The sequence below is a fragment of the Erpetoichthys calabaricus genome, chromosome 1 (assembly GCF_900747795.2).
Source record: "Erpetoichthys calabaricus chromosome 1, fErpCal1.3, whole genome shotgun sequence".
Classification (NCBI taxonomy): domain Eukaryota; kingdom Metazoa; phylum Chordata; class Cladistia; order Polypteriformes; family Polypteridae; genus Erpetoichthys; species Erpetoichthys calabaricus.
In genome coordinates this window covers 254,949,242-254,973,989 of record NC_041394.2, presented here as the reverse complement: position 1 = coordinate 254,973,989, position 24,748 = coordinate 254,949,242, and the positions used below count along the sequence as shown (strand labels likewise).

At 38.4% G+C, this 24,748-nt stretch overlaps 1 long non-coding RNA gene across 1 annotated transcript in view; it reads left to right on the top strand.

Moving 5' to 3' along the window:
• LOC114661150 (uncharacterized) overlaps positions 1-24,748 on the top strand; it is a 240,704-nt gene that overhangs the window by 69,255 nt on the left and 146,701 nt on the right. Inside the window, exon 2 of the long non-coding RNA XR_003717802.2 lies at positions 21,820-22,142. This is a non-coding gene — a long non-coding RNA (uncharacterized LOC114661150). The remainder of the gene's footprint in view (positions 1-21,819; positions 22,143-24,748) is intronic.

Genomic DNA, 24,748 nt, shown 5'->3' with positions numbered 1-24,748 from the left:
CCGCTTACATAGATCAACAAAAATCATGAAGCATTATACAGACAAAGCTTGCAAATACAATAAAGTTGCTAAGATGTTTTCTGGAATTTCTCGACTTCCCAAGCATTTGCATTAGGTGATTACATTTTTTAATCATATTCAGTTCATCCTTGCTATAATGAACAGCTGTGGGAGATAAAGACCTAAACTCAAGGCTTTTTTGTTTCCAGATTAATCAAAAGCTTGCATAAGTATTGAGTTTACCTTATGCAGTTCATCACAAACTCGTTACATAATAACAATTAAGTATGAGAAAAGATGTTTCTCTAGGTACCTTATGCAGTTCATCACAAACTCGTTACATAATAACAATTAAGTATGAGAAAAGATGTTTCTCTAGGTACTTATTATCTTCTTAGAGTTTTAATTTATCACAAAAATAAGCAGTTGTACAATACAAATTTTGAAGGAGATTTTTCATCAGTATAGACTTGCATGGTGATGCTCTGCATTCTAATGAGAAGCTTTGCTTTCAGTATAAAGTGTGCTTGTTATGTCAGAAATATAGTAGTTAGTCCATGTTCTTGGTATAACATCTTCATTTGTCTTTGGATTTCAGTGTCTTTGCCATGGCTTCCCACAAAGTGTGACTTTTTTTGGCACAAGAAGTTAGGTACTGACATTAACATGGACAATAATACATAGCTTAAGCATGGAGGAGTGGATTTTACAACTAGTGATTCCTCAGTGTGTTTGCCAGAATTTCAGAGTGTCCAGCATCAAGATCTCTAATGAGAGTAGCCTTGAAAGAGTGATTGAAAGAGTGCACTTTCAATCCCCAAAATTAATTAGTAAGCTACTTGGTTCCAGCAAGTGACAAGGTGTAGGTATCTAGTTTTAAAGAGAAGGTATAACCTGTACTGATTAGATCAGAGTTGATTTCCATTTACATATACTTGTCTATTTGCAGTGAAAAACTTAAGATGATTTTTTTAAGTGTCTCTGTATACATATTGTTTCCTCTTTGTTTAATACCTGCGGTTACCATATTTTACTCAGAAATCAAGCTGACCAAATGTTGGTGAGACATGAAGGGCTATGAAAATAAGATAATGTTGGCTATGTCTTAAAAGACAGAGCAATGAAAAATCAAACAGAAAACAAAAAGCGCAATAACGCAACCTTGAGTAGATGTAGCCTCTATAGACATGTAAACAATAAATAATAAATGAGATTTAAGGGCATTTAAATGTCACATGCAATGTATGTTACTCATCCATCCATCCATTTTCCAACCCGCTGAATCTGAACACAGGGTCACGGGGGTCTGCTGGAGCCAATCCCAGCCAACACAAGGCACAAGGCAGGAACCAATCCTGGGCAGGGTGCCAACCCACCGCAGTATGTTACTCATTGTTTTCATTAATGGTTTATGAAACTTTTGCTAAAATATTTCTCACATTTCTCAGTACTAAGTAGTTTCTGATGCTTACTTCTTTGTGCCCATTTGTATTAATTGTTTCTGGTTATTAGATCAGTCCTTGTATGAGGGTATAAAATATATGGAAGTAATATTTTCAAATTATTATTTGCATCCTAATGGAAATTACTGAAATGTGATGCTAACCGTAGCTATGTAGATAACATGAGCACATAGTGCTTGCCCAAGGCACTCAGCTGGTGCATAATCCCATTATATGTGCCCACTTATCAGCAGTCATCACAGAACAGTCTGGAAAGATGCAAATGTGATTGTTGATTAAAAGAATGTCTTTTGTCTCTCTGGAACAGCCTAACAGTTTTTTTTTTACCCAAAATGTATCAGATTTGGGCGGCACGGTGGCGCAGTGGTAGCGCTGCTGCCTCGCAGTTACGAGACCTGGGTTTGCTTCCCGGGTCCTCCCTGCGTGGAGTTTGCATGTTCTCCCCGTGTCTGCGTGGGTTTCCTCCGGGCGCTCCGGTTTCCTCCCACAGTGATGAAGATCATCACTGGCTGCAGCTTGAAGCGGGGTACCACCATTGAGAGAGACGTGAAGAGAGCAAACCAAATGAACAACTTCTTTAACAGGTTTGACCACCCTAACCCACTCTCACTCTCACCTCGGAGTATTGCACCCTCCACACATCCTTCTGCTGATACCAGCATAGGAAAGACATCCCCACCCATAATTACAACAGCGCAAGTGAGCAGAGAGCTGAGGAGACTTCGTGCCAGCAAAGCAGCGGGTCCAGATGGAGTATCGCCACGACTGCTGAAGGTCTGTGCATCGGAGCTGGGGGGCCCTCTACAGCGCATCTTCAACCAGAGCCTGGAACAGGGGAGAGTCCCGAGGCTTTGGAAAACATCTTGTATCACCCCAATCCCAAAGGTATCACGTCCTAGTGAGATGAATGACTTTCAGCCTGTTGCTCTGACATCACATGTGATGAAGACCATGGAGAGGCTGCTGCTTCACCACCTTAGGCCACAGGTTCAACACGCCCTTGACCCTCTGCAGTTTGCATATCAGGAGAAGGTGGGAGCAGAGGATGCCATCATCTATATGCTACACCGATCCCTCTCTCACTTGGACAGAGGTAGTGGTGCTGTAAGAATTATGTTTCTAGACTTCTCTAGCGCCTTCAACACAATCCAACCTCTGCTCCTTAGGGACAAGCTGACAGAGATGGGATTAGATTCATACCTAGTGGCATGGATCGTGGACTATCTTAAAGACAGACCTCAGTATGTGCGTCTTGGGAACTGCACGTCTGACATTGTGGTCAGCAACACAGGAGCGCCACAGGGGACTGTACTTTCTCCGGTCCTGTTCAGCCTATATACATCGGACTTCCAATACAACTCGGAGTCCTGCCATGTGCAAAAGTTCGCTGATGACACTGCTATCGTGGGCTGCATCAGGAATGGGCTGGAGGAAGAGTATAGGGACCTAATCAATGACTTTGTTAAATGGTGCGACTCAAACCACCTACACCTGAACACCAGCAAAACCAAAGAGCTGGTGGTGGATTTTAGGAGGCCCAGACCCCTCATAGACCCAGTGATCATCAAAGGTGACTGTGTGCAGATGGTGCAGACCTATAAATATATGGGAGTGCAGCTGCATGATAAATTAGACTGGACTGCCAATACTGATGCGCTGTGCAAGAAAGGACAGAGCCGGTTATACTACCTTAGAAGGCTGGCGTCCTTCAACATCTGCAATAAGATGCTGCAGATGTTCTATCAGACAGTTGTGGCGAGCGACCTCTTCTACGCAGTGGTGTGCTGGGGAGGCAGCATTAAGAGGAAAGACACCTCACGTCTGGACAAACTGGTGAGGAAGGCAAGCTCTATTGTTGGCATGGAGCTGGACAGTTTAACATCTGTGGCAGAGCGAAGGGCGCTCAGCAGGCTCCTATCAATTATGGAGAATCCACTGCATCCACTTAATAGTATCATCTCCAGACAGAAGAGCAGCTTCAGCGACAGACTGCTGTCACTGTCCTGCTCCACTGACAGATTGAGGAGATCGTTTCTCCCCCAACCTATGCGACTCTTTAATTCCACCCGGGGGGGGTAAACGTTAACATTCAACATTATACATAGTTATTGTCTGTTTTTCACCTGCATTATTATCATTCTTTAATTTAATATTATTTATTGTATCAGTATGCTGCTGCTGAAGAATGTGAATTTCCCATTGGGATTAATAAAGTATCTATCTATCTATCTATCTATCTATCTATCTATCTATCTATCTGTCTGTCTGTCTGTCTGTCTGTCTGTCTGTCTGTCTGTCTGTCTGTCTGTCTGTCTGTCTGTCTGTCTATCTATCTATCTATCTATCTATCTATCTATCTATCTATCTATCTATCTATCTATCTATCTCTGATGCTGTCTCTTAACTATTTTTTTTTGTTGTTTATTTCACCTTATACAATTTCTTGTATTAGGAATTTGTTAATTTTCGCATACCCCTTGAGGTCAGAATGCAGGGTCAGCCATTGTACAGCGCCCCTGGAGCAATTGAAGGTTAAGGGCCTTGCTCAAGGGCCCAGCAGAGTAGGATCTCTTTTGGCAGTGATGGGGATTCGAACCGGTAACCTTTTGGATAGCAGCGCAGATCCTTAGCCTCAGAGCCACCACTCCACCCTGTTTTTTGTATTTGTAATGGGCAAGGAATTTAATCTCTTTTTGATGTGGAGTGCTCTTAACATATTTTTTCTGCAACCAGGACTAGGCACCTCAGAGCCTATGCTGGTCTCCTCTTCATCCACATCACCACCCACAACTGATATATTTATATAGCTGAATGTTATATATGTTACCCACTCCATGTTTACAGTTAAGGTCCAGAAGAATTTGTAACATGTTTCTAACAGAAAGTTCTGAACAAAAGGGCTTCAACAGCAAACAATGTCAAAATGTCTATGAAAAAAATTGTTAGTTGCTCCAGTTGCATATTCCACATGTCAGGTATCCAGTCATATGCTCACAGTGTCTCAAACAAATATTGTTATCTCAAACAAATATTGTTAAGTAAGCAACTTCACGAAAAGTCTCTTGTGAATAACTGGAGATTGTGTTCAAGTAGCTTAAGCAATAGATTATCACTTTTTTGGCGGAGTCCTTTAAAGAAGTCCAAAGTAATGTGATTATCATGTAGGTGGGCAACTGATAAAGGCAGAGTAGCAGAGCAGCTTTGGTTTTTAAGAATAATGCAAAAAAAACCACAAAAAAGGCAATTTTTGTCATACATGTAGTGTGGTGAGAGGTCCGTGGCAAAGCATGATTTTTAAATAAATAATTGGGTCCTGGAGTGTGTAGACTCTGAAGGGGTAGCTGTTTGTGCATGCCGTAGCTGCCCTGGGGTTGATTGTGGTGCTTGGCTGATCGCGCATTCACATGAAAACACTAGTGGATCAGTCTGGTACCTCATTAACACCTTGGAGTAGTTGTGCACCCAATCTGGCAGAATATAGGGAGCTTGCATAAAAGAGCGCAGATCAAATCAGAAAAAAAAGACAGATCAAAGGAAGAGGATGAGAGAACAGAGGTTACGGAAGGAGAGATAGGCAGGATGGTCAGGAGGCTGTGTTGTGAAGAATGGAGACAGGTGGTTGGGAGTATGCCCTGTGGAATATGCCTGCCCTCGAGGCTGGAGCTGGAGAACTGGTGCTCCTTTAAACAATGGAGTGGAGTAGGAGTGGGCCTGTTATACAGTGTCTCCCTCTTGACGCTTACGGACTGGCTATATGTGATGTGCATGATGTTTAGCAGGGAGTCCTACAGACATCAACGGACTGGCAGGAGGATCCCAAACCAGGATTTATTGGTTGACTGTACCTGTTGGCGGGTGTCTCCTCATTATGCAAGGTCCTGATGGGAGAAGCTGAGGAGGTGTCAGATTTTAGAGAGAGGTATTGGGGCTTGTGTCTGTTTTAAGCGTTATACCTGAGCATTAGATAGTATTTTTATAGTAGACTTGCTTAATAAGTAAGGACCAGTTTCAGCTGCAAAGAGATTTGATTGGCCAAATCTTTCACTGTAGCTATACAAAGAAAACTAGAGGTGTGGGAATATCATTTATAGTATCAGACATAGTATCTGATCCTGAAGGGTGATATGGTCATGGGTAATTTATTTCAATCTAAAGTAGTTTTGATAAATATGTGTGCACCTAATGTGAATGACAGAGATTACATCCAAAATGTGTTTACATCTATTCCTAAGGTGAACACTCATAAAATTATAATGGATGGAGACTTTAATTGTGTTTTTAATCCAGATAGGTCTTCAACTACAGCGGTGATACCATCCAACACTACAAAAATAATCACAGTTTGTAATGGGTCATAACTTATTTGACCCATGGAGATTCTTAAATTCAAACTCAAGAGCATATACCTTCTTCTCACCAGTACATCACAGTTACTGAAGAGTTCACTATTTCTTTTTTGATAATAACTTATTGTCCACTTTCAAATTTTGCAAGTATGACACTATTGTTATCCCCGATCACGCTCTTCTTATCATATGCCCTACACACTCATTTTGTAGCTGGCATCTTAACCCCTGTCATTATCTGATGAGACCTATACAGAATTAATCTCTGAGCAAATTGATTATTTTTTAGAGACAAAGGCGTCCTCAGAGGTCTGTGCAGGAATACTATGGGAAAGTCTGAAGACTTTTTTAAGAGGACAGATTATTTCATATCCCACAAAAATAAATTGGAAACCAAGAAGGCATTAGAGCTAATCAATGAAATTACCAGAATAGATCAAGAATATGCCAGGTCTTTAAATAAGGCACTTAGTAGGCAAAGACAGGTTTTGCAATCAGAATGTAACCTCTTGATAACTAAAGAAATGGAACAGCTCATCTTTAAATCACAACATCAATACTATGAACATGGAGAGAGGGCTAAGATCTTAGCTCAACAAGTCCACAAGTAGGAAGTTCATAATGCAATAACAGAAATTACCAACATAGAAGGAGATAAAATCATTGTCCATAAAAGTATTAACACACTTATTTACAGAGTACTATAAATCATTATATTCTACCCAGTTTAAATGTGATAAAACACAATCTAAGGACTTTTTTTGATGTGCTACAGATACCACAACTGGATACTCTTAGTGCAGAGGGACTGGATAAACCACTGACACTCTCAGAATTACTAGACACTGTAAACTCACGCCAAGGTGGGAAAACAGCAGGTCCTGATGAAAACCCAGTGGAATTTTATTAAAAAAAATTAAAATAAGTTAGCTCTACTACTATTAGCAACATTTCTAGAAGCTACAGAGAACAAAATTCTACCTCTAACTTTTCGCCAAGCATTAATTACCAACTTTTACAGACCACTTTCACTTCTGAATAAAATTAAGGTCCTCTCTAAAGTTCTAGCTAGAAAGACTGAGAAAGTGCTTCCCTCTGTAATATCATAAGACCAATCCGGATTTATTAAAGGCAGAAACTTAGCTTCTAATCTTCAGCATTTGTTTAATGTAATACACTCACTCATAAAATCTAACACACCAGAGATCTCATTATCTTTGAATGCAGAAAATTCATTTGCCATGTTTGAATGGGACTACCTATTTACCACATTGCACAAATTTGTGTTTGGCCCAAACATACTGTATATGCATGGATCAGACTTCTCTATACTAGTCCAGGAGCCTCCATTTGTTTTAACAACAGTATTTCAAACTACTTAAAACTAGAATGTGGTACAAAGATGTCCACTGTCACCATTGTTGTTTGCAAATGCCATTGAGCCATTAACCATTCACTTTTGAAATGTATCACAGATAAAGGGGATTACCAGAGAAGGACTTGAACAGAAAATATCACTATATACAGATGATATGGTACTATATATATCAGACCCACAAACTTCCATACCAGCAGTCCTCAGTGCACTAGCAGAATTTCAGAAGATATCTGGACTCAAAATTAATTTGAATAAAAGTGTGCTTTTTCCAGTGAACTCTCCAGCACACAATATTAGACTGGACACCTTACCATTTATTTTAGCGGATCAGTTCAAATACGTAGGGTAAGCATCATAAGTAAATATAGAGATCTTTTTCAACAACATTTTGCTATATGTTTGGATAAAAAATTAAACAAGATGTGAACAGATTACCTACTCTTCATCTCAAATTAGCTGGGAGAATCAATACTGTCAAGATGAACATCCTTCCCAAGCTTTTATTCCTATTTCAGAGCATCCCTAGATACATTAACAAATCATTCTTTAAGAAATTAGATTCAGTTATAACCTCACTTATTTGGAATTTGAAACATCCACACATCCAAAGGATAACTCTAAAATGACCTAAAGCAGAAGGGGGCATGGCACTACCTTTCAGTTTTATTTCTGGGTGGCAGATATACAAGCTATAAAGACCTGGACATTGACACAGATTGATGAATATACCCAAGCCTGGTCTGCAGTACAAATAAAAAATTGTTGTACTTCTTTATATTCCTTGCTTTTTGCCCCAGTAAATTCAAATTATCATCAATATACTGTTAATCCAGTTGTCCATTAATCACTGAAAATATGGAACCAATGCAGGAAGCACTTTAAGACAGAGAAACTTTTATCCGTTGGACCTCCACACAATAGTCATCTTTATGTACCCTCTCAAACCTACACAGTATTTAATGGCTGGAAAATGTCAAGAATTAAAACTTTTAGAGATTTGTATGTAGATAATGTCTTTGAATCTTATGAACAATTACACTTCAGATTTAACTTCCCATCAACATAATTTTTCCACTACTTTCAAATCCGGTTTCCTCCCACAGTCCAAAGACTTGCAGGTTAGGTGGATTGGCTATTCTAAATTGGCCCTAGTGTGTGCTTGGTGTGTTTGTGTGTGTCCTGCGGTGGGTTGGCACCCTGCCCGGGATTGGTTCCTGCCCTGTGTTGGCTGGGATTGCCTCCAGCAGACCCCCGTGACCCTGTGTTTGGATTCAGCAGGTTGGAAAATGGATGGAGACAGCTATTAGGAGAATAATGGCTCTGGGCATGTTTCTGGTTTTGGAGGTGTTTCCTGTAGCCAATGCAATGGGAAAGATTCTTAGGCATTTTGGTACCACATACAGTGTTTTCCTGCTAGGAGTAAAATAATAAAGGTACTTTCAAGATTCCTGCTGTGAGTAAAATAATAAAAGTACTTTCAAGATAGGGCTGAAGTGCTAATACTCTGTGGTATCTCCATCTCTATCATCTCAGTTCTTATTTCGATATATTTCTCATGGTTAAACACATATATTTAGCCTTATTATTCCTAGTAATATTGTTTATTTCCATATCATTGTTCTTGGGCTGCCTAGTTTTATGTTGAAAGCTATTTGCTAATCATGAGATGTGCATCATGTCACATATGACATCTTCATGTTCCACCAACAAGTCATGGCAGTGTTGTTAGGTCTTTATAGCCTAGGAAATCGTAGTAAAGGAAGTGTGTGATATAATGTGAAAAATGGAAGGAATGAAACAGAGCAGTAATTTCAGTATTATGTTCTGGGTAGAAACATGCTTTTTCAGAATTGGAAAAGGCAGACATGCTGTATTAAATTGCATAGAGTGAAAAGGCAAAGATAGTTTTTAGTGGCAAAGACACAGGTTATGTGTACAAAGTGCAGCGGTAGGCTGACAGATGACCTTAGACTGTATGGACAGACACATTGGAACAAGTGTCAGTGATCAACTTTGCTGGAATGTGTATGGATGTGAAGTGTACATGCAAGCAACATACTTTAGCAATAAAATACCTTGGAAATTTAAGGCAGTTATTATCGTGCTTTGGTATTTGAAGGTATATTGATGAGTACCTATGATTTCTTTGTATTATATATTGATTAGATCTGTCATGGACATATGTGTCCCATATGGAACTGCTGCTCTCTTTCTTTTAAAATCTCTGGATGTTATTCTAGACTAGGCTTTGTGTCATTATTGTGGTTCTGTTAGGTTTCTACTTTTCAGGTGAAAATGGTGTCAAGTGCCATAGTATTTTGAAGAAAGTTGACGGCTATGACTTACTGGGTACATCTTAGTGGTCATGAGGCTGATCACCCAACTAAGAAGGTATTTAAAGATTGTTGGGAAGGTGAAATGTACAAGATTTGCAGTTTTGGTTGGTTAGGAAGTAAGCAGACAGAGAACATAGCTTTATCTAATATGACCTATGCTCCTCTGTGGGTTTTTCTGTTATTCCTCCCTGGTTATTTTCCTTTATGCTAGGTTAGGTTTGACTATTCAGGAGAGGTTGTCAGAATGTGGCTGGTATGTATCTAAAGGAGATATTATAATTAAATACATGCATCACCAATATAATGGCATGGCTTCTGCTTTTACAGATAGATCTAAAGGTCAACTATGCTGTCATGCAGATGCAGTACTGTATGTCCCAAAATTTCAGGTGTAAATTAGGAAAAGTTGACAATTTTGCTGTTGTAGTGGATAAGATATTTATAACCTAGCTGTAACATTGTTGTATGTTCTTATTCCTTCTCTGTATTATATAGATTTAAGTTGGTTTTCCATTGAATAGTTATCCAGATATTATATTAGATAGACTTTATTATGACTGAAGTGTTTTGGTGTGTCTGTTTAATTTTTGTGGGTCCTGGCACATGTTGGGGTGGAAAGAAAAAAATGATACAGCCAATAAGGTGATGGAACAATCTGTAAAAATCAGTACTGTTGATAGAGGAATTTCATTGAGTAAAGAGGAACCATGTTATTAATTAAGGATCATGTTTATTCACTCTGCAGGTATTGTGGGATGCACAATTGAAAGGCAGCAATTTATATGGGATCCTGAGAAAAGTAAAATCACTTTGGAAGAAAGTGAGCCTGGAAGGGAAGAAGTTATACAGTGATATTAAAAAGTTTGGGAACCCCTCTTAATTCTTTTGATTTTTGTTTATCATTGGCTGAGCTTTCAAAGTAGCAACTTCCTTTAAATATATGACATGCCTTATGGAAACAGTAGTATCTCAGCAGTGACATTAAGTTTATTAGATTAACGGAAAATATGCAATATGCATTATAGCAAAATTAGACAGGTGCATAAATTTTGGGCACCCCAACAGAGATATTACATCAATACTTAGTTGAGCCTCCCTTTGCAAATATAATGCCTCCTATAGCCTTTGATGAGTGTCTGGATTCTGGATGGAGGTATTTTTGACCATTGTGCCATACAAAATTTCTCCAGGTCAGTTAAATTTGATGGCTGCTGAGCATGGACAGCCTGCTACAAATCATCCCATAGATTTTTGATGTTATTCAAGTCAGGGGACAATGACGGCCATTCCAGAACATTGTACGTCTCCCTCTGCATTGAATGCCTTTGTAGATTTTGAACTGTCATTACCTTGTTGGAATATCCAACCACTGTGTAAGTTCAACTTTGTGACTGATGCTTGAACATTATCCTGAAGAATTTGTTGATATTGAGTTGAATTCATCCGACCCTCGACTTTAACAAGGGCCCCAGTCCCTGAACTAGCCACACAGCCCCACAGCAATGATGGAACCTGCACCAAATTTGTCACCAAATCAGTCCAAAGCACTTTGTTCCCAAATGAATCTGGTTTGTCTAAATGAGCATTTGCATACAACAAGCGACTCTGTTTGTGGCGTGAGTGCAGAAAGGGCTTCTTTCTCATCACCCTGCCATACAGATGTTCTTTGTGCAAATTGTGCTGAATTGTAGAACGATGTACAGATACACCATTTACCTCAAGATGTTCTTGCAGGTCTTTGGAGGTGATCGGTGGGTTGTGTGTAACCATTCTCACAATCCTGCGCATATGGCGCTCCTGTATTTTTCTTGGTCTGCCAGACCTGGGTTTAACAGCAACTGTGCCTGTGGCCTTCCATTTCCTGATTACATTCCTTACAGTTGAAACTGACAGCTTAAACCTCTGAGATAGCTTTTTGTAGCCTTCCCCTAAACCATAATACTGAACAATCTTTGTTTTCAGATCTTTTGAGAGTTGCTTTGAGGATCCCATGCCGTCACTCTTCAGAGGGAAGCACAACTTGCAATTGACCACCTTAAATACCTTTTCTCATGATTGGACACACCTGTCTATGAAGTTCAAGGCTTAATGAGCTAATCCAACCAATTTGGTGTTGCAAGTAATCAGTATTGAGCAGTTACATGCATTCAAATCAACAAAATTACAAGGGTACCCAGATTTTTACACAGTTTTTCACATTTGATTTAATTTCATACAACTAAATACTGCTTCACTAAAAATCTTTGTTCAGAAAACATACCAGTACTCAGATGTTCTTAGGAAATGAAAGACATACCGCTGTTATCTTTTTTGTTGAAAGTAGAGTAAATTATTATGCAGGCTGAGAAGGGTTCCCAAACTTTTTCAAATGACTATAATTATTAAAATGAGACTTGGTTTAAATTCTACATTATTTCGGAAAAGCAAACTTACTTCAGGAAAAAGTAGATAGCATTAACTTCTTGAGATCATTACTTGTGTGTTATTGAAGTGTAAAGCATATGAGAAGGAGAGACAGCAGACTCTAAAATAGTTATGTTGCTTTGCATACTTTGGTGCAATATGGACAGGGAGACCAAAAGAAGCATAATCTAATAATTAAATTCTTGAAGCATATTGAGTTATAAGATACAATTTAAATTTGTATTAATGGATATTTATTTATTTATGTTTTTATAATAAGAAATTTTTGGTGGTGGTGGTGGTGGGGTGTTGGTGGAAGTTGTTACGGGAGGGGTCCATTTCCTGAATAGTCTTCACACTTTAGTTCGGTAGGTGGCAATAATGTATCCTTTTATTTGGTCTGCCAACCTTCAATAAAAACAAAAGAGGAGAAAGCTCTGTATCCTAGTATTGTGATAAATCCTAAAACCTTACTTTGTGTTTATTTTGACCTTTGAGGTTTTTTTTTTTACTTATCTAAGAATTTTGGTTTCAGTTTTTGTGTGGGTGTCTGATCATTTTTGACACACTTGATCCAAATGACCATTGTTTTGCTTCTTTCTACTTCCTGGTCCATTTTTTGTTTCAGCTACGGTTTGCTTTAAAACAGTGCAGCACAGCGTTTTCTCCTTTTTTAATCCAGCAGTTTCTCTCTATCACTGTTTCAAAACAGTGCAGAACAATATTAAATTGATTTCTTTTCCCGTGAGTAACTCTACTTAATGCTGATTTTGCCATTTTTTCAATTTGCTTTTTAAGGCATTTTCTCAGTTTTAAAGTCTCTAGTGCCTTAACACGAATGTCAGTCAATGAATGGTACGACTCAGTTCCACAATTTATATTTTATTATAAGCTCAGTATTATTTCAACTGCTGCTAATTGTTTCGATTAATGTAATACTTTTAATTCCAAAACACATCTTTTATACCATCATTGTGAGTAAACATTAAATATCAGGTTTATTAAAGTGTTACAGAAACCAAAAATACTTTGTATTTTCCACTTGCTCATAACTGCTTATAAAAGATAACTTTTAAGTGACTTTTGGTTGCCTTTATTAGGAATATTATCAATGTGATGCAATAATTTTGTCTAGTTATGTTTTGTAATATGGTTAAAAAATAACATGTAACTCAGATTTGTCCTTTCATTTTCTCAACCTGTTTTCATCATTATAGAACCATTCATCCATTATCCAACCTGCTATATCCTAACTACAGGGTCATGGGGGTCTGCTGGAACCAATCCCAGCCAACACAGGGTGCAAGGCAGGAAGCAAACCCTAGGCAGGGCTCCAGCCCACCGCAGGGCACACACACACACACACACCAAGCACACACTAGGGACAAATTAGGATCGCCAGTGCACCTAACCTGCATGTCTTTGGACTGTGAGAGGAAACTGGAGCACCCGGAGGAAACCCACGTAGACATGGGGAGAACATGCAAACTCTGCGCAGGGATGACCCGGGAAGCGAACCCAGGCCTCCTTACTGCGATGCAGCAGCACTACCACTGAACCACCGTGCTGCCCTCGTTATAGAACCATATATAGTATATTGTTGTGTGAGAGCTGAACTCCAAAATTATGAGAGGGCTTATGGTTGTGTTAATGAACTATGCGCTCAGTGCCCTGCTCTGTTGAGGTCATGTCACGTTATATAACTTTTCCAGAGATTTTCAGTTGTAGACTTCATTTACATGACCTTAGCAATTTGGGGGCAGTTGTGACATGACCTACCATTGACCGGAACAGTCTGGTTTTACGCCTAAGAAGTCTACCATCGACCGTATCCTGGCACTGAGGGTTCTCATGGAGCACAAATTTGAATATCGGCAGAGTTTCTTTGCAGCCTTTGTTGATTTTCGTAAAGCGTTCGACTCAGTTGATCGAGCTTAATCTTGGGACATTCTAAGGGTTTGCAGGATCCCCTCGAGGTTGCTGGATATCATGGCCAGCCCATACTCTGGTACTGTGAGTGCTGTGCAGAGTGGAGGCAGAACCTCTGTGTTTTTCCCAGTTGATTCTGGGGTTCGTCAGGGGTGTGTTCTTGCTCCTACTCTGTTCAGTTCTTGTATGGACTGGGTGTTGGGCAAGATCATGGGGTCCAGCGGCTGTGGGGCATCTGTTGGTGAAGAAAGATTCACGGATCTTGACTTTGCTGACGATGCTGTGATATTCACGGAGTCATTGGTGGCTCTGATTGGGGCGCTCGAGAGACTGAGTGAGGAGTCTGAGTGTCTGGGCTTGCGAGTGTCCTGGATAAAAACCACGATCCAGGCCTTTAACACTAGAATTACCAGAGCCTACGAAAAAACTCGTAGATCCGGCCCACCTTAAATCGCTTCTTAAATCCGTTCACACCTCTCCGCCAGCATCCTTTGTCCTCTAAATGTGCTGATAAAATACAAGCTGCCAGCAGCCGGCAATTCCATCCCCCCACCGACTTAGAACGTGCGTGAAGTTTTCCCAGCTCATGCCTTGATTGATTATCTGGGAGTGAAGTGGAGTTTTAGACTGAAAATAATAGATCGTTATTTGGAACACACGCATTTCATGCGTGTTCCGTTTCTACAGTAATCTGTGTAAACACATTGTTAAAACAGAAACTTTTTCATATTTTAGTAATAAATGTTACAAAATGTAGGCATAAACTATAGAATGTGTAAAGCCCGAGTTCCAAAGATCAAATAAACACTTTCACAAAAACTTCAAGGATGATACGACAGTTTCCGTGGCGTAGCGCACTAAGTTTTGCTTCTTAGAGCACAGCTGCTTTGCCGTGCCTCACAGACCTGAGTTCGATTCCCTGCTGGGGATAAAGTGTTGCTTTTTTTTTTTCTTTTTAACCTCAAACGGACATAAAATTTATAAATTGGTATGCACTGTCAGTTAATGAGATCGTTATATTTTCATATGGGATGCTCTTTTTAAAATATTTTTTTAACAATTGAGACTGCAATTAACATGAACAACTGTCCATAAAACTGTTATTTTTAAGATCCATAACACACAGACAGACAGAGCACTGCGTAATAGAGAGACAGACAGGCAGAGATATATAAATAAACAGGGAAGGCACATGTACTGAAAGAAAAAAAAGATCAACATGTGCGTTGTTCCTGCTGCACTGAATAAGCTCACGTGCTCTAACATCACCCCTCCCCCCATCTGACTCTCTAAGTAACAGCACAAGTACAGACGCAAACCAAGTGCATGTGTGTACTGTATAATATTAACAAAAAGAGCAGCTTACTACTGAAAACGGCAAATATAGGAGTGAGTAGGGATGGAACCGGACACTCTTGATTACACTTGGTTTGCGTCTGTACTGTACTGTATAATATTAACAAAAAGAGCAGCTTACTACTGAAAACGGCAAATGTAGGAGTGAGTAGGGATGGAACCGGACACTCTTGATTACACTTGGTTTGCGTCTGTACTTGTGCTGTTACTTAGAGAGTACTCCTACTCTTAAAGCTTTACTCTGTCTGTTGGTATAGCTCTCTTTCTTATGTGTGGGGGCTGATTTGAACTTAGTTTTGTAAAGGGCAGGGATTGTGGGTGAATTCACTGTACGTTTAAACTCTTCACATGGGCTCTGGGTTTGTCAAATCAGCACGTTATTGGCTATCAGAAAAATTTGCGATACTTTGGAAATGTGAAACTTTTTTGGAAAGTTTTAACAATGTCATTTAATTTGACATACCCTCACGCACCATGATATCCAGTTGTGTAATGTGATATGCTCTGGAGACAAGATCAGCAACTGCAGGCAACAAGTTTGACATTGACTTTAGTAGTCTTATGTTTATAGTCAGTTGTTTAACAACAGAAATAGATCACTTGCTTTTAAGGTGTTTGGAGTGCTTACATATTTGTATAGGCAAATGCACCTGTGAACTGTGTCAGGTTGGGGAATATTCCCAAAGAACAGTTGTTGTGTGTTGGAGAACAGTGTTATTTGCTTACAATGCATTTTTTGTAATATTGTAGTTAGTTCAGTTTTTATTTATGTTGCCATTATATTGGTAGCATCAACATATAATTGTTTTGTGGGTCCTTTTATTTGTGGTACAGTGGAACCTCGTTCACAACCATAATTTGTTCCAAAACTCTGGTCGTAAACCGATTTGGTCGTGAACTGAAGCAATTTCCCCCATAGAATTGTATGTAAATACAATTAATCCGTTCCAGACCATACGAACTGTATGTAAATATATATATTGTTTAAGTTTTTAAGCATAAATATAGTTAATTAAACCATAGAATGCACAGCGTAATAGTAAACTAAATGTAAAAACATTGAATAACACTGAGAAAACCTTGAACAACAGAGAAAACTAACACTGCAATAGTTCGCGCTATAGCGCTACCAACCGCTGGCTAAAAACACTTTTTTTTAATGAGTTTTAAGCACAGGGAAAAAAATGAACATTCGAAAAAATCCGTAATTTAATAAACCACCAAGAAAAGTAACATTGCAACAATGCACGTTATGAACCGATCACAGTAAACAGAAGTGAAAACAAAATCAAGCCCAGTGCATCCTTTAACTGCCTTCCTACCTTATGCGTCCAGTTCTCTCTCACGCTGCCTGTGTGTGTGCGTCTGTCTCTCTCGCGCTGCCTGTGTGTGTGCGCGGCTCTCTCTCGCGCTGCCTGTGTGTGTGCGTCTGTCTCTGTCTCGCCGCTGCCTGTGTGTGTGTATGTGTGTCGCATGCTCTCTCGCTCTCCCTCTTGCTCGCTGCACAGGAAATGCACAGGGAGAGACTGAACATGTACAAACCGAAAGGGAAACTGGTTTGTTCGTATAGTGAGTGTGTGGTCGTGAACCAAGGCAAAAGTTTGGCGAACTTTTTGGTCGTAAACCGATTTGTACGTGTACCGAGACGTTCGTGAACCGAGGTTCCACTGTAGTAACTTTTTCCACATAATTTATCTGGAGATAGCCATACTGTTCATAGTAATGATATCCTTTGCCACTCACATGAGTTTGTCATGTGATGTCATCACACCACCTTTATAAAAGTTGTTGCCATACACTTGAGGTGGGGGGGGGGCGGGGGTTGATTGGGGGGGACTTTACAGAATGGTAAGGCTGAGTGTAAATAGTTAGTGCTAGGACTTTAGCTTGGTCTTTTGACTTCAAATTTTGGTCACTGTTTCGAAGATTGGTATTCTGCTATTTAGACCCCTTTGCATGTACAAATGATTAAAGTGAAGTGCTCCTTTTAAGGAAAAGATTATACACATTTCTGCTTCTAAGAATCTTTTGGATTTCAAACTTATTGAAGTGTTAATTCAGAAAATTTTCTTGTGAATTATGACCTGTAGTTACAGAAAGCAGACTTATATAGGTGACCTTCAGCTGTTATGTTAAATTAACAATTAAGTAGTGATTTTGCAAGGTTGGTTCCTATATTCTTTAAATTGTATATGTTGCAGACAGACAAGTTGATGGAAAATATGTTCTCTAACAATATATTTTACTGCTGTGAATTCTACGCTGCCCTTGAAAATTTCTAATGTATGTATTTCAACAATGTATCCTCGCTTTAAATTCCATCAGTTATCAACCTTTAGTGGTCCATGTCCTTTCTACAGTTGCAGTGTAGCATTAGAAATCATGATTTTTATTTTTAACTGATAAAGTTCAATATTTTATTAATGATGAATGTGTACTTTGCAGCATAATCAATGCATATATATACCTGGATACATGGAAGTACATACTGTGACACAGAATTTAATTCTAAGGTTTGTTTGGCTGATGTAAAAAAAGAATAAATGAAACATTATTCACAGAAATAAACATCAACTGGAAGAGCACTTTTGTTTATTGGGCATTGCTTTCAAGTTATGATGAAGGTATTGGGGTCTGCCAATTATTACATAGACCAGGGGTGGGCAAATTCATTCCTGGAGGGCCGCAGTGGCTGCGGGTTTTTGTTCCAACTGAGTTGCTTAATTAGAAAATAGTCCTTGCCAATAATTACATTTCAGATAGATAGATAGATAGATAGATAGATAGATAGATAGATAGATAGATAGATAGATAGATAGATAGATAGATAGATAGATAGATAGATAGATACTTTATTAATCCCAATGGGAAATTCACAATTCATTCACATTTCATGACTTGTTAGTGCTTTAACTCTGCTATGTCAAGCCATTCTCATATCCTAGATTTTTTCATCCAAATACTTTGAAGTGTAAACGGATGGGAAATTCTCAATCCTTCACTTTTTTCTCTCCTCTTTCCTTCCAAGTATTTAATTAAACTAAATAGTGCACGATAAATACACACAGGTGTAAAGGGTAACAAGCAAAATGGATAACTGCTGGTTTCTTTTGTCATTTGCATCTTATTGCTAATAAGGAGCAATTAAAAACCAAGAATGCAGCTGTTTAAGACTTAAATAAGCAATAAGGGTTCATAATCTTAACGAGGGAGATAACTAAAATGAAGCAGAAGTGTTTCTAGAGCAATAAGTGCTTCTTATTAAGCAATTGGGTTGGAACAAAAACCTGTAGCCACTGCGGCCCTCCAGGAATGAATTTGCCCATCCCTGACATAGACCACTCAGCCTCTATTGCTGTTTTAAAATTTCTAAATTAACCAAACAAATCAACATATTCTGTGTAATAAAATATCAAATTAGACTCACAGAACATAATCTTTTCCTCCTATTTTTTATTTTGATGGCAGATGGCAAAATATAACACTTTGGCTTGATATTACTTTTGACTGCATGAGCTGCGAAAATACTACCATAGTTTTAGAAAGTGGTTTTTGGATAAACTACAATCACAAACTTGTTGTTTTACACTGAAGAATGAATAATATGATAAAAATCTTTAGGATATTGTGATGCCCAGGATACCCACAGCTGGCATAACATCCTTGAATAGAAGACATTGATAGTCATAGACCAAGATGGACACAATAATAAATAGAGTGCAGTGCAGATTTTCTTCAAATAAATAAAGCAATAAAATACAGCACTCGGAGTATAATCAGTCAATTCAATAAATAAATAGTAAATCCAAAGTTTTATAATTAAGGATAAGGCTTAAAATTGGGTTCCCTGAGCCTCAGTGCCTTTCTTTTCTGCTGTCTTTGCCGCACTCACCTCAGGCTAGCATGCGAGGTAAACCGTTTAATCCATTTGCATCACAGCCACCTCAGCATGCCTATGTCGATCAAACACAGGAATCTCTGCAATCTACTTGTGACTTTACGCTGTAGAAAGATAAATCAAGGTAAATAACATTTAATCTGGCTTTTATATAAGTAACATGTAAATGTTATTCATATAAAGACCATCACAAAACAAAATCACAAATAGCTCTGTATGCCCTGCTGTTTCGTTGAAGGAGATGCGTGTGGGGCAGATTCACTGGCAGGATGACGCCCGACCTCTTACTGCATCCAAACGGTGCCATGTTTCACTTTTACACCTGGTGCAGCTGCATTCTTATGTGTGAGTGGATGTTTATTGCAGAGAGGGCTTGATGTAGAACCCTCATCCTCATCTGAGTTCACCTCTGTTATAGCACGTCTTTATTTGAAAACAGCAGTATCAGATAGGGAGAAGCGTGAATGTGACTGAGAGAATAAAACTAAATTAAAAAAAAAACACTAACCTTTACAAGTACCATAAATTTACACCGTTTGTTACAGACTCAAATCAGATGTATGTTTTTATTATATAATAGTAATAATAAGAGCAGCTCACTACTCAAAACAGTAATTCTGAGAAGCGAACCCACAACATCTTGATTATGAGTCAGCAGTTCTTACTGCTGCAGCACCCAAGCGGTCGTGTCAATATTGTACCCTATCCCAATTTCTTTTTCTTCGGTTATAGTCTTGAATAAAAGTGCATTTGTTTTGTTATACGTGTACCTTTTGTGAAAGTGTTTAATTGATATTTGGACTTCACACATTATACACTTAATGTCAAAATTTTGTTGTTAGTACTATAACATGAAAAAAGTTTGTTTTAGGTATGTGTTCAACATTTCTTACATTTATCGCATTTCCTGTCGTCCTACATTTACATAGATGGTTGTAGACACAGAACACACATGAAATGCATGTGTTCCAAATAATGATATATGGTTTACCATATACAACTCCAGGCACCTCACAACCAGACAAACAAGACTTGAGCTGGGAGAACTTTTTGCCTGAGTTGAGCTATTTCTGTGTATGATAGTTAATACTGTGTATGATACGACTGATGGGTTTTGATTAAGCCAAAGCAATAAAATGCATAGTGAATTTTGTTTGTTGTTTTCAAAGAAGTCTAACAAATAATGGATTGAACAGAAAAACATTAACGTTTAGATTGAAACCCTCAGTCTAGCACACTTTGTTTAGCTTAGCAATTCAGTTAACCTGCTTTTCCATTAATATTATAAAAACACAAGAAGGCGTGGCCTGGGGTGGAATAAAATCCAGTTGTGGTCACTAAATAAATTCCCCAGGGGAAAAATGTTGGTCACAAGACAAATATTTACTTAGTAAACCCACTATAGCAAGCACCCTTCCATACCTGTCACAAGTTCTAAAAATGCCTCCTAGAGGGACTTTCTGAATAAAGCTCAGGTACAACTGATCACTAGTTCCACAGGAACAAAACATTTTATAGCAAAACATAGCTTGTGGCTTTCTCAAGTAGAAATTTGGAGTGCATAATTTGGCAGAGTTATGTTCAATGTTGTGGATTTACATACAAGACAAACGCACTTTAACATTTATACAATAGAATCGTCTGTAAATAATTATGGTATGTGTGCAGGCCATACAGTTTAGGATAGGAGATGCAAAATACAATCAAAGTTAGGAATTTTATTGTTTTATGTTATTATTTACTGTATTTGCAGCTACGATTTTTCATTAGAAATGGCCACATCTTAACATATTTAAGAAATTCAAGAAAAGAGATAGACATGAATGGTTACCTTTCATTATACCATTTGTTGAGTTCTTATATCAAATTAAATGAAGAATTCCAATGAAATAAACAGTACAAAAGAAAAAGACAGTATTTATTTAGTAGTCTGTAATATGAGTGAGTGTTAAAATGTCAGAGTGGGTTGGAGCAGTACTACTGTTTCAGAGATCAATCATCTTGGATTAACATCCCACACCCAAGCTTCTATCTGTGTGTAGCTTCTATGATTCTCTCCATTTTTGTCTGAGTTTTTCTCAAGATACTGCCAGGTTTCCAGCCATATTCAAGACATTCAAGTTCTGTTACTTATAAATTCCAAATTTGCCATATGTACTGTATGTTTGCATATGTGGGGCTTACAGTGGACTGTTGTTTGTCCATTGTTCATTTCTGCATCCAGTCAGGATAGGATTTACTGTCTTTCCTGTGTTGAAAATGATAAAAGCTCTTTAAGATTGTTATATTATTTTACAGTAAAGCCTTAGTACAATGATATACCTTGAAATCTGACATATTTAAATCCACAGTCAGTGAACTTAACAAAGGCAATAAATTAGTGCTTAAAAGCCAGAATTGAATTTAATGAAAGGCTTGGTTGGAATGAAAATCAGAAGACCCCCTACATATTTGATTTAAATAATATTTATATACAAAGAGTATGCTTTTCTTTCATTTGTCATTTGCAGATAAGTGTAAGTTGTAAAATCAGTGCTACTGATTCTCTGGCCATTTTCTTTCTGCAGCATGTAAAGAAATTAGATTAATCAAACAGTGTCTGAGCTATATAAAATTAAAACAGAAAAGTACAGAAAACAAGGCGTTACTAGATCCTGCATTAATCAGGTAAACATGTCTGTCAACATGTCATTCATCTCTTGTTTTTCAGGTATATTTGAATGTTCAAAAAGGATGAAGAGTCAAACCAATTTCATGGCCAATTCAGTCACTTGAATGCCAGCCTGCTGACGGCCACAATGAGTCACAACAGGGGGGCTGAAGAAGCATACTGAGGAAAGAAGACAGGGATTCTTAAGTATGCTACGCAGGACTTAGTGGTTTCCACGACAACTACCTGTGGCACAGAGATGAAAGCTGCTGTGTACAAAACTGAGGAGGTTTTAACTAATGTATTTCTTGAAGATAAAATATCCTTTGGTTCATTGCCTGGAATGGTGTTTTTCAAATCCAGTAGGATCACTTGTACATAATGTAAGTAAACTTATATTTTGTGAAAAATGCCATATGTGTAAAAGAAGTGTTCTTTATTTGTGCAGAATGTTTTTTCATTGAATTAATATTCTGACATTGAACTTTGTTACCTCTGCCTAATGCCAGTAATGACATTTTTTAATGTTTATATTTCTGCTCCACAATTTTTGCAATTAATGCAACATCAGTAGTGCAACTTGTTTATACATTGCTTTCTTCAGACACAAAAAGAACTGACGTTGTACAGAATATTATTTGAAGGTCCCAGGAATAAAATAACAAAGGCTTTAAAAGCACCAATTTGTTGTAAATTGGTTGAAATAAGTGTTGTGGGTTTCAATAAAATGTATAGTGACAAAGATACAAAAGCTTTTCTTCCTAGTTACTCAACAAACTCATATTACTAATTTGCAGAAGCTTTTTGAGCAGAGTTTAGTGATACACTGATGCCAGAGCAACAAAACCACAACTGGTTAACCTTCCGTTTAAGAGGTATTTCCTATTTAAAGGAATACTCCACCCAAAAATGATAATCTGTTTTTGTCAGTTACTTACTGTACTTAGTTTTTAATGATGGCTGAGAATGGGGACCTACGTTGAACAGCAAACAATATCAAAATTTCCATGAAAAAAATCTGAAATTACTCACTTGGCACAATTCATGTGTAAAGTACCCAGTTGTATGTTCACAATTTCCCAGACACTTGCAGTTTGGCTAAAATATTGTTAAATAATCAATTTCTGGAAATTCTTCTCATGCATGGTGGTATAGTATGTATTTTTTATGCTGACTGTCCTAACCTTTTGTTGGTGATTTTGTTTTAATGTTATTCTGCATACATGTAGATGGGTTTGTATGACTGCCACCATGATGAGAACACTATATAGACTCTATACTGTGTAAATACTTCCCCAAGTTCTGCCAAGTTAGTTAGAAAATACATGAACATGATATATCAAGTTTATGGAAAGTATCCATATTTTTTCACTAGTGTTAACATGTTATGGAAACTATTCTTAAGACTTTATTCAAAATTAACTAATACTTTTTTAGAAGACTGCTACCTATATTACCTATCAAAGACAGGTAACAGAATACATTTAATAGTATTTGATATTTGGTATCTCTTGCCTTACATGTACCCTCAGGTTTCTCCTATGCCTTTCATCAATATCCTAATGTGTGTCAACCTGTCTTGTCCATTGTTTCTTCTCTCGATCACATCCCATAAAGCCTTTTCAGACTTGTAATTTCTAGGTGGGTTGCTCACCTGCTTTTTGACTACCACCAATTGTAGAAGGGCCCCCAAATGTCCGCTGTGAAAACATTGATCATATTTTTGCAAAATGTCCTGTGTTTGATGGTGCCTTTCAGCGTTCTTACTACTCTTTTTCAGCATTCTTATTACAGTTGATCGGTGCTTCCTGTCTAGATTGCATTTCATTGAGCAACCAAAGTGCAACTGACCAATCAGACCAAAGCCATACTGACTAATCAGATTTCTCAGAGGAATGGGACACACACCCATACATTATTATTTTATTATATAGATAGTGGCTTCCAGTAAGAAGTAACATGTAATTACAGTGATCCCTCGCTATATCGCGCTTTGCCTTTCGCGGCTTCACTCTATCGCGGATTTTATATGTAAGCATATTTAAATATATATCGCGGATTTTTTGCTGGTTCGCGGATTTCTGCAGATAATGGGTCTTTTAATTTCTGGTACAGTGGAACCTCTAGATACGAGTTTAATTCGTTCCAGCACTGAGCTTGTATAGCGAATTTCTCGTATCTAGAACAAACTTCCCCATTGAAAAAAATGGAAATCCAGTTAATCCGTTCTGCACCCCAAATATATTAACATAAAAATCAATTTTCCTAACAACACTGATAAATTATATATACTGTAGTCTACCTTTAATAAATAACACTGGTAAATAATATAACTGATTATTAAAAGAATCAAAACAGGTGTCCAAAGTGCAGTAGAGCATTCAATAAATCTTTAAATAAATAATCCTTAAAACAGTTGTGAAGTGGAGGTTTAAAATACACAAGAATAACAATCCTTTAACACGAGGTTAAAACGTCAAAAGGATGCAGTCTTTAAAAAACAGATGACAATCCCCGGTGCTTCTTCTCTGTTAGCGTCTCACCTGCGGGCTCTGCAACAGGCGAGACACTCTTAATGCAGCTGACCTTCTCTACACCGTCCTGCTTCAGCTGTTTGGCTCGCCTGTTCAGCTCACTGTTCAGCTACACGTGAGCCTGCACTCGCTCGCTCGCTCTCCCGCACCGACTTCCTGCCTGCCTGCCTGCCAGCCTGCCTGCCTGCCTGCCTGTGCTCTCTCTCTCCTCTCTTTTCTTTTACTTCTTCTCCCCCTTAACCGGCTCGCGCTTCTCTATATATGCAGGGAGGACATGGCAGCTGCAGCCCATCAGCCACAGGAACAATCATGGATGTGGGCAGTTTCCGACCTGTGCACTTAAGTGAGAAACGCAGGCACCGCAGATCGTGGCTCGCAACTGCTACCACGCCCCCTCGCTAAGCCGCGAGCTATACCCACAGCCTGGCTCGTGGCTCGTTACGCGAGCCAATGCT